The sequence below is a fragment of the Halichoerus grypus genome, unplaced genomic scaffold (genome assembly GCF_964656455.1).
Source record: "Halichoerus grypus unplaced genomic scaffold, mHalGry1.hap1.1 HAP1_SCAFFOLD_162, whole genome shotgun sequence".
NCBI classification, from domain to species: domain Eukaryota; kingdom Metazoa; phylum Chordata; class Mammalia; order Carnivora; family Phocidae; genus Halichoerus; species Halichoerus grypus.
Genome location: NW_027555089.1, coordinates 37,131 through 47,336, shown reverse-complemented (window position 1 = coordinate 47,336; position 10,206 = coordinate 37,131). Strand labels below are relative to the sequence as shown.

General features: G+C 70.6%; 5 non-coding genes across 5 annotated transcripts; all 5 read left to right on the top strand.

The window, feature by feature from the left end:
- Positions 1-1,560: 1,560 nt before the first annotated feature.
- Positions 1,561-1,679, top strand: LOC144380773 (5S ribosomal RNA). Its single transcript, XR_013444975.1, has one exon. It is a non-coding gene; the product is annotated as a 5S ribosomal RNA (ribosomal RNA).
- Positions 1,680-3,448: 1,769 nt separating this feature from the next.
- On the top strand, positions 3,449-3,567 carry LOC144380772 (5S ribosomal RNA). Its single transcript, XR_013444974.1, has one exon. It is a non-coding gene; the product is annotated as a 5S ribosomal RNA (ribosomal RNA).
- A 1,792-nt stretch (positions 3,568-5,359) lies between these two features.
- Positions 5,360-5,478, top strand: LOC144380771 (5S ribosomal RNA). Its single transcript, XR_013444973.1, has one exon. It is a non-coding gene; the product is annotated as a 5S ribosomal RNA (ribosomal RNA).
- Positions 5,479-7,251: 1,773 nt separating this feature from the next.
- LOC144380770 (5S ribosomal RNA) lies at positions 7,252-7,370 on the top strand. The gene has a single exon (XR_013444972.1). It is a non-coding gene; the product is annotated as a 5S ribosomal RNA (ribosomal RNA).
- Positions 7,371-9,159: 1,789 nt separating this feature from the next.
- LOC144380769 (5S ribosomal RNA) lies at positions 9,160-9,278 on the top strand. Its single transcript, XR_013444971.1, has one exon. It is a non-coding gene; the product is annotated as a 5S ribosomal RNA (ribosomal RNA).
- The last annotated feature ends 928 nt before the right edge of the window (positions 9,279-10,206 follow it).

Sequence of the window (10,206 nt, the reverse complement as noted above, 5' to 3'; positions counted from 1 at the left end):
AGAGGGGCGGGCTGGGGGAGGTGGGGGCGGGCTGGGTGGGCGGAGGCGGCGGCTTCGGAGGGAGGGAAAGGGGGAGGGCGGCGAGGACCGCCCGCGGGGTTGGGGCGGGGGCAGCGCGGGCGGGACGGCACCCCGTCTCGGGCAGGCGTGCCCTCCCAAGGTCCTGCGCCTCGGGCCCTCATCCCCGGAGCCCCTAGCCATTCCCTTGGGCCGCCCCGAGTGCACAAGCGCACCGGGCAACCGGCCCCGCCTTAGGCCTGGGCCCGCCTCCACCTTGTCCCCAGCAGCCCTGGGCTGCGCTCCCACGCGCGCGGGCATTCCCTTCCTTCCCGCGGAACACCGTCCCTTTGCCCCCAGGCCGGGGGTCCCCGCTCCGTGTGGGCAGGACACAAGATGGCCGGTCGCCCGGGGCCTCCCCCGTTGGCACCCGGGACCACCCGTTGGCACCCGAGTCCGTGCTCAGTCTCCCCGCAACAGCGAAGCGCACAGCGAGGCTCGCTCGCTGGGCAAGGCGGCGGGAGGGGGGCGCCCTGCACCACGCCCCAAAGCGGCCCCCCAAATAAAGGACGAGAGCAGAGGAGGAATCGCCCGCACGCCCCCAGGCCCAGAGTGGGTCCTGGGCGGGAACGGGAGCAGGGCGGGTCTCCTGAGGCCTTGGCTGCGCGTCCTCGGCCCCGAGGGGGCTCCTCGGCGCCCAAAGCCCACCCAAGCACGACCAGCCTCCCGAGGGCTAGCTGCCTAGCCAACACAGTCTCTTCCTGTGTGTGTGTGTGTGTGTGTGTGTGTGTGTGTGTGTGTGTGTGTGTGGTGTGTGTCTGTTTCTGTGGTGTGCACCTGTGGCTCTGTCCCTGTCCGCATCCAGGTCAGGGTCCGCGTCTGTCTGTCTTGGGGCCAGAGCGGGTGTGTGTGTTGGATACTCTGTCTGTGTCTCCCTCTGTGTCTGTCTCTTCCTCTCTGTCTACATCTCCCTCCGTCCGTGCCTCTGTCTTTCCCCGTGTGTCTGTGCGTCTGTCTATGCCAGCCGGCTTCTCGTGTCCCTCAGTCGGGTCCTCTTGTCGGTGGGTGGGCAGGGGAAGGGTGGCGGAGGAAGGGCGACGGGGTTGGGCTGATGAGGAGGGTCCCTGGGGGCGCCGGTGGCTCCGGGTTGGCTTGGAGCCAGGCGGGGTGGAGAGGCAGAAAGGCCTGGTGGCCGGCCTGGCTTGCCCTAGGGCGACGGGTGGGGCGCTGGGGCGGGGGGCGCGGAAAACACCTCAGGGGCCGCGCCCACGGCGCCCCGACGCCTCCCTTTGCCATCTCGGTAGCCAGGAGGCGGCGGTGGCGGCGGCGGCGGCGGCGGCGGTGGCGGCGGCGGCCCCCCGGGACTGGAGAGTCCCCGGCAGGGAGAGCGCCCGGACTTCCACGACTGTGGGGCGCCGGAGGGGCCACGTCCCCTGGGCGGCTGGCAGGCAGGCAGGTGCAAGGCGCAGGGCAGGCGGGGTTCGGGTGGGGGCTGAGGAGGGGCACGGCTGGGCCCGGGAGGCGCAGAGCAGGCTCTTAGGGCGCCCAGCGGCAGCCGCACACGTCTACGGCCATACCACCCTGAACGCGCCCGATCTCGTCTGATCTCGGAAGCTAAGCAGGGTCGGGCCTGGTTAGTACTTGGATGGGAGACCGCCTGGGAATACCGGGTGCTGTAGGCTTTTTTCTTTGCCTTTTCTTTCCCCTTCGGCCTCCCTTCCCATACCTTTACCGCCACAGCACCCCACCCCCTTGCCCAACAAGGCTTCCTCCAAACGCCCCGTGCCCCCCGGCCCCTCGCCAGCCGCGCACCGCACCGCGAGTCCCTGGCCCGCAGCAGGGGCCCCCTGCACGGGCAGGCGGTCTCCAGCCAGCCCTTCCGCCTCCAAGCCACCACGCCCACGCACACCGGATCCAGAGGGGCGGGCTGGGGGTCGATGGGGGCGGGCTGGGTGGGCGAAGGCGACGCCTTCGGAGGGAGGGAAAGCGGGAGGGCGGCGATGACCCTGGCACGGATGGGGCGGGGCCAGCGCGGGCCGGACGGCACCCGCTCTGGGCAGGCGTGTCCTCCCATGGTCCTGCGCCTCGGGCCCTCGTCCCCAGATCCCCTAGCCATTCCACTGGGCCGCCCGGAGTGCACAACCGCACTGGGCAACTGGCCCCACCTTAGGCATAGGCCTGGGCCCGCCTCCACCTTGTCCCCAGCAGCCCTGGGCTGCGCTCCCACCCGCGGGCATTCCCTTCCTTCCCTTGGAACACCGTCCCTTTGCCCCCGTGCCGGGGGTCCCCGCTCCGGGTGGGCAGGACACAAGATGGCCGGTCGCCCGGGGCCTCCCCCGTTGGCACCCGGGACCACCCGTTGGCACCAGAATCCGTGCTTAGTCTCCCTGCAACAGTGAAGCGAAGAGCGAGGCTCGCTCGCTCAGCAAGACGGGGAGAGGGGGGCGCCCTGCACCACGCCCCAAAGCAGCCCCCCAAATAAAGGACGAGGGCAGAGGAGGAATCGCCCACATGCCCCCAGGACCAGAGTGGGTCCTGGGCGGGAACGGGAGCAGAGCGGGTCTCGTGACGCCTTGGCTGCGCATCCTCGCCCCGAGGGGCTCCTCGGCGCCCAAAGCCCACCCAAGCACGACCAGCCTCCCGAGGGCTAGCTGCCTAGCCAACACAGTCTCTTCCTGTGTGTGTGTGTGTGTGTGTGTGTGTGTGTGGTGTGTGTGTCTGTTTCTGTGGTGTGCACCTGTGGCTCTGTCCCTGTCCGCATCCAGGTCAGCTTCCGCGTCTGTCTGTCTTGGGGCCAGAGCGGGTGTGTGTGTTGGATACTCTGTCTGTGTCTCCCTCTGTGTCTGTCTCTTCCTCTCTGTCTGCATCTCCCTCCGTCCGTGCCTCTGTCTTTCCCCGTGTGTCTGTGCGTCTGTCTATGCCAGCCGGCTTCTCGTGTCCCTCAGTCGGGTCCTCTTGTCGGTGGGTGGGCAGGGGAAGGGTGGCGGAGGAAGGGCGACGGGGTTGGGCTGATGAGGAGGGTCCCTGGGGCCGCCGGTGGCTCCGGGTTGGCTTGGAGCCAGGCGGGGTGGAGAGGCGGAACGGCCTGGTGGCGGGCCTCGCTTGCCCTAGGGCGGCGGGTGGGGCGCCTGGGGTGGGGGGGGCGCGGAGAACACCGCGCGGGCCACGCCCCCCGCGCCCCGACGCTCCCCTTGGCCATCTCGGGAGCCAGGCGGCGGTGGCTGCGACGGCGGCGGCGGCGGCCCCCGGGTCTGGAGAGTATCCGGCCATGAGAGCGCTCGGACTTCCGCGAGTGCGGGGCGCTGGAGGCGCCACGTCCTCTGGGCGGTTTGGCAGGCAGGCAGGTGCAAGGCACAGGGCAGGCGTGGGGCGGTTGGGGGCTGAGGAGGGGCACGGCTGCGGCCGGGAGGCGCAGAGCAGGCTCTTAGGGCGCCCAGCGGCAGCCGCACACGTCTACGGCCATACCACCCTGAACGCGCCCGATCTCGTCTGATCTCGGAAGCTAAGCAGGGTCGGGCCTGGTTAGTACTTGGATGGGAGACCGCCTGGGAATACCGGGTGCTGTAGGCTTTTTTCTTTGCCTTTTCTTTCCGCTTCGGCCTCCCTTCCTCTCCCTTTGCCGCCACCGCCCCCCACCGCCCCTTGCCCAACAAGGCGTCCTCCAGACGCCCCGTGCCCCCCGGCCCCTCGCCACCCGCGCACCGCACCGAGGGTCCCTGTCTCGCAGCTTGTGCCCGCTGCACCGGCAGGCAGCCCCCAGGCCTTCCACCTCACAGCCACCACGCCCACGCACAGCCGATCCAGAGGGGCGGGCTGGGGGAGGTGGGGGCGGGCTGGGTGGGCGGAGGCGGCGGCTTCGGAGGGAGGGAAAGGGGGAGGGCGGCGAGGACCGCCCGCGGGGTTGGGGCGGGGGCAGCGCGGGCGGGACGGCACCCCGTCTCGGGCAGGCGTGCCCTCCCAAGGTCCTGCGCCTCGGGCCCTCATCCCCGGAGCCCCTAGCCATTCCCTTGGGCCGCCCCGAGTGCACAAGCGCACCGGGCAACCGGCCCCGCCTTAGGCCTGGGCCCGCCTCCACCTTGTCCCCAGCAGCCCTGGGCTGCGCTCCCACGCGCGCGGGCATTCCCTTCCTTCCCGCGGAACACCGTCCCTTTGCCCCCAGGCCGGGGGTCCCCGCTCCGTGTGGGCAGGACACAAGATGGCCGGTCGCCCGGGGCCTCCCCCGTTGGCACCCGGGACCACCCGTTGGCACCCGAGTCCGTGCTCAGTCTCCCCGCAACAGCGAAGCGCACAGCGAGGCTCGCTCGCTGGGCAAGGCGGCGGGAGGGGGGCGCCCTGCACCACGCCCCAAAGCGGCCCCCCAAATAAAGGACGAGAGCAGAGGAGGAATCGCCCGCACGCCCCCAGGCCCAGAGTGGGTCCTGGGCGGGAACGGGAGCAGGGCGGGTCTCCTGAGGCCTTGGCTGCGCGTCCTCGGCCCCGAGGGGGCTCCTCGGCGCCCAAAGCCCACCCAAGCACGACCAGCCTCCCGAGGGCTAGCTGCCTAGCCAACACAGTCTCTTCCTGTGTGTGTGTGTGTGTGTGTGTGTGTGTGTGTGTGTGTGTGTGTGTGGTGTGTGTCTGTTTCTGTGGTGTGCACCTGTGGCTCTGTCCCTGTCCGCATCCAGGTCAGGGTCCGCGTCTGTCTGTCTTGGGGCCAGAGCGGGTGTGTGTGTTGGATACTCTGTCTGTGTCTCCCTCTGTGTCTGTCTCTTCCTCTCTGTCTACATCTCCCTCCGTCCGTGCCTCTGTCTTTCCCCGTGTGTCTGTGCGTCTGTCTATGCCAGCCGGCTTCTCGTGTCCCTCAGTCGGGTCCTCTTGTCGGTGGGTGGGCAGGGGAAGGGTGGCGGAGGAAGGGCGACGGGGTTGGGCTGATGAGGAGGGTCCCTGGGGGCGCCGGTGGCTCCGGGTTGGCTTGGAGCCAGGCGGGGTGGAGAGGCAGAAAGGCCTGGTGGCCGGCCTGGCTTGCCCTAGGGCGACGGGTGGGGCGCTGGGGCGGGGGGCGCGGAAAACACCTCAGGGGCCGCGCCCACGGCGCCCCGACGCCTCCCTTTGCCATCTCGGTAGCCAGGAGGCGGCGGTGGCGGCGGCGGCGGCGGCGGCGGTGGCGGCGGCGGCCCCCCGGGACTGGAGAGTCCCCGGCAGGGAGAGCGCCCGGACTTCCACGACTGTGGGGCGCCGGAGGGGCCACGTCCCCTGGGCGGCTGGCAGGCAGGCAGGTGCAAGGCGCAGGGCAGGCGGGGTTCGGGTGGGGGCTGAGGAGGGGCACGGCTGGGCCCGGGAGGCGCAGAGCAGGCTCTTAGGGCGCCCAGCGGCAGCCGCACACGTCTACGGCCATACCACCCTGAACGCGCCCGATCTCGTCTGATCTCGGAAGCTAAGCAGGGTCGGGCCTGGTTAGTACTTGGATGGGAGACCGCCTGGGAATACCGGGTGCTGTAGGCTTTTTTCTTTGCCTTTTCTTTCCCCTTCGGCCTCCCTTCCCATACCTTTACCGCCACAGCACCCCACCCCCTTGCCCAACAAGGCTTCCTCCAAACGCCCCGTGCCCCCCGGCCCCTCGCCAGCCGCGCACCGCACCGCGAGTCCCTGGCCCGCAGCAGGGGCCCCCTGCACGGGCAGGCGGTCTCCAGCCAGCCCTTCCGCCTCCAAGCCACCACGCCCACGCACACCGGATCCAGAGGGGCGGGCTGGGGGTCGATGGGGGCGGGCTGGGTGGGCGAAGGCGACGCCTTCGGAGGGAGGGAAAGCGGGAGGGCGGCGATGACCCTGGCACGGATGGGGCGGGGCCAGCGCGGGCCGGACGGCACCCGCTCTGGGCAGGCGTGTCCTCCCATGGTCCTGCGCCTCGGGCCCTCGTCCCCAGATCCCCTAGCCATTCCACTGGGCCGCCCGGAGTGCACAACCGCACTGGGCAACTGGCCCCACCTTAGGCATAGGCCTGGGCCCGCCTCCACCTTGTCCCCAGCAGCCCTGGGCTGCGCTCCCACCCGCGGGCATTCCCTTCCTTCCCTTGGAACACCGTCCCTTTGCCCCCGTGCCGGGGGTCCCCGCTCCGGGTGGGCAGGACACAAGATGGCCGGTCGCCCGGGGCCTCCCCCGTTGGCACCCGGGACCACCCGTTGGCACCAGAATCCGTGCTTAGTCTCCCTGCAACAGTGAAGCGAAGAGCGAGGCTCGCTCGCTCAGCAAGACGGGGAGAGGGGGGCGCCCTGCACCACGCCCCAAAGCAGCCCCCCAAATAAAGGACGAGGGCAGAGGAGGAATCGCCCACATGCCCCCAGGACCAGAGTGGGTCCTGGGCGGGAACGGGAGCAGAGCGGGTCTCGTGACGCCTTGGCTGCGCATCCTCGCCCCGAGGGGCTCCTCGGCGCCCAAAGCCCACCCAAGCACGACCAGCCTCCCGAGGGCTAGCTGCCTAGCCAACACAGTCTCTTCCGTGTGTGTGTGTGTGTGTGTGTGTGTGTGTGTGGTGTGTGTGTCTGTTTCTGTGGTGTGCACCTGTGGCTCTGTCCCTGTCCGCATCCAGGTCAGCTTCCGCGTCTGTCTGTCTTGGGGCCAGAGCGGGTGTGTGTGTTGGATACTCTGTCTGTGTCTCCCTCTGTGTCTGTCTCTTCCTCTCTGTCTGCATCTCCCTCCGTCCGTGCCTCTGTCTTTCCCCGTGTGTCTGTGCGTCTGTCTATGCCAGCCGGCTTCTCGTGTCCCTCAGTCGGGTCCTCTTGTCGGTGGGTGGGCAGGGGAAGGGTGGCGGAGGAAGGGCGACGGGGTTGGGCTGATGAGGAGGGTCCCTGGGGCCGCCGGTGGCTCCGGGTTGGCTTGGAGCCAGGCGGGGTGGAGAGGCGGAACGGCCTGGTGGCGGGCCTCGCTTGCCCTAGGGCGGCGGGTGGGGCGCCTGGGGTGGGGGGGGCGCGGAGAACACCGCGCGGGCCACGCCCCCCGCGCCCCGACGCTCCCCTTGGCCATCTCGGGAGCCAGGCGGCGGTGGCTGCGACGGCGGCGGCGGCGGCGGCCCCCGGGTCTGGAGAGTATCCGGCCATGAGAGCGCTCGGACTTCCGCGAGTGCGGGGCGCTGGAGGCGCCACGTCCTCTGGGCGGTTTGGCAGGCAGGCAGGTGCAAGGCACAGGGCAGGCGTGGGGCGGTTGGGGGCTGAGGAGGGGCACGGCTGCGGCCGGGAGGCGCAGAGCAGGCTCTTAGGGCGCCCAGCGGCAGCCGCACACGTCTACGGCCATACCACCCTGAACGCGCCCGATCTCGTCTGATCTCGGAAGCTAAGCAGGGTCGGGCCTGGTTAGTACTTGGATGGGAGACCGCCTGGGAATACCGGGTGCTGTAGGCTTTTTTCTTTGCCTTTTCTTTCCGCTTCGGCCTCCCTTCCTCTCCCTTTGCCGCCACCGCCCCCCACCGCCCCTTGCCCAACAAGGCGTCCTCCAGACGCCCCGTGCCCCCCGGCCCCTCGCCACCCGCGCACCGCACCGAGGGTCCCTGTCTCGCAGCTTGTGCCCGCTGCACCGGCAGGCAGCCCCCAGGCCTTCCACCTCACAGCCACCACGCCCACGCACAGCCGATCCAGAGGGGCGGGCTGGGGGAGGTGGGGGCGGGCTGGGTGGGCGGAGGCGGCGGCTTCGGAGGGAGGGAAAGGGGGAGGGCGGCGAGGACCGCCCGCGGGGTTGGGGCGGGGGCAGCGCGGGCGGGACGGCACCCCGTCTCGGGCAGGCGTGCCCTCCCAAGGTCCTGCGCCTCGGGCCCTCATCCCCGGAGCCCCTAGCCATTCCCTTGGGCCGCCCCGAGTGCACAAGCGCACCGGGCAACCGGCCCCGCCTTAGGCCTGGGCCCGCCTCCACCTTGTCCCCAGCAGCCCTGGGCTGCGCTCCCACGCGCGCGGGCATTCCCTTCCTTCCCGCGGAACACCGTCCCTTTGCCCCCAGGCCGGGGGTCCCCGCTCCGTGTGGGCAGGACACAAGATGGCCGGTCGCCCGGGGCCTCCCCCGTTGGCACCCGGGACCACCCGTTGGCACCCGAGTCCGTGCTCAGTCTCCCCGCAACAGCGAAGCGCACAGCGAGGCTCGCTCGCTGGGCAAGGCGGCGGGAGGGGGGCGCCCTGCACCACGCCCCAAAGCGGCCCCCCAAATAAAGGACGAGAGCAGAGGAGGAATCGCCCGCACGCCCCCAGGCCCAGAGTGGGTCCTGGGCGGGAACGGGAGCAGGGCGGGTCTCCTGAGGCCTTGGCTGCGCGTCCTCGGCCCCGAGGGGGCTCCTCGGCGCCCAAAGCCCACCCAAGCACGACCAGCCTCCCGAGGGCTAGCTGCCTAGCCAACACAGTCTCTTCCTGTGTGTGTGTGTGTGTGTGTGTGTGTGTGTGTGTGTGTGTGTGTGTGTGTGTCTGTTTCTGTGGTGTGCACCTGTGGCTCTGTCCCTGTCCGCATCCAGGTCAGGGTCCGCGTCTGTCTGTCTTGGGGCCAGAGCGGGTGTGTGTGTTGGATACTCTGTCTGTGTCTCCCTCTGTGTCTGTCTCTTCCTCTCTGTCTACATCTCCCTCCGTCCGTGCCTCTGTCTTTCCCCGTGTGTCTGTGCGTCTGTCTATGCCAGCCGGCTTCTCGTGTCCCTCAGTCGGGTCCTCTTGTCGGTGGGTGGGCAGGGGAAGGGTGGCGGAGGAAGGGCGACGGGGTTGGGCTGATGAGGAGGGTCCCTGGGGGCGCCGGTGGCTCCGGGTTGGCTTGGAGCCAGGCGGGGTGGAGAGGCAGAAAGGCCTGGTGGCCGGCCTGGCTTGCCCTAGGGCGACGGGTGGGGCGCTGGGGCGGGGGGCGCGGAAAACACCTCAGGGGCCGCGCCCACGGCGCCCCGACGCCTCCCTTTGCCATCTCGGTAGCCAGGAGGCGGCGGTGGCGGCGGCGGCGGCGGCGGCGGTGGCGGCGGCGGCCCCCCGGGACTGGAGAGTCCCCGGCAGGGAGAGCGCCCGGACTTCCACGACTGTGGGGCGCCGGAGGGGCCACGTCCCCTGGGCGGCTGGCAGGCAGGCAGGTGCAAGGCGCAGGGCAGGCGGGGTTCGGGTGGGGGCTGAGGAGGGGCACGGCTGGGCCCGGGAGGCGCAGAGCAGGCTCTTAGGGCGCCCAGCGGCAGCCGCACACGTCTACGGCCATACCACCCTGAACGCGCCCGATCTCGTCTGATCTCGGAAGCTAAGCAGGGTCGGGCCTGGTTAGTACTTGGATGGGAGACCGCCTGGGAATACCGGGTGCTGTAGGCTTTTTTCTTTGCCTTTTCTTTCCCCTTCGGCCTCCCTTCCCATACCTTTACCGCCACAGCACCCCACCCCCTTGCCCAACAAGGCTTCCTCCAAACGCCCCGTGCCCCCCGGCCCCTCGCCAGCCGCGCACCGCACCGCGAGTCCCTGGCCCGCAGCAGGGGCCCCCTGCACGGGCAGGCGGTCTCCAGCCAGCCCTTCCGCCTCCAAGCCACCACGCCCACGCACACCGGATCCAGAGGGGCGGGCTGGGGGTCGATGGGGGCGGGCTGGGTGGGCGAAGGCGACGCCTTCGGAGGGAGGGAAAGCGGGAGGGCGGCGATGACCCTGGCACGGATGGGGCGGGGCCAGCGCGGGCCGGACGGCACCCGCTCTGGGCAGGCGTGTCCTCCCATGGTCCTGCGCCTCGGGCCCTCGTCCCCAGATCCCCTAGCCATTCCACTGGGCCGCCCGGAGTGCACAACCGCACTGGGCAACTGGCCCCACCTTAGGCATAGGCCTGGGCCCGCCTCCACCTTGTCCCCAGCAGCCCTGGGCTGCGCTCCCACCCGCGGGCATTCCCTTCCTTCCCTTGGAACACCGTCCCTTTGCCCCCGTGCCGGGGGTCCCCGCTCCGGGTGGGCAGGACACAAGATGGCCGGTCGCCCGGGGCCTCCCCCGTTGGCACCCGGGACCACCCGTTGGCACCAGAATCCGTGCTTAGTCTCCCTGCAACAGTGAAGCGAAGAGCGAGGCTCGCTCGCTCAGCAAGACGGGGAGAGGGGGGCGCCCTGCACCACGCCCCAAAGCAGCCCCCCAAATAAAGGACGAGGGCAGAGGAGGAATCGCCCACATGCCCCCAGGACCAGAGTGGGTCCAGGGCGGGAACGGGAGCAGAGCGGGTCTCGTGACGCCTTGGCTGCGCATCCTCGCCCCGAGGGGCTCCTCGGCG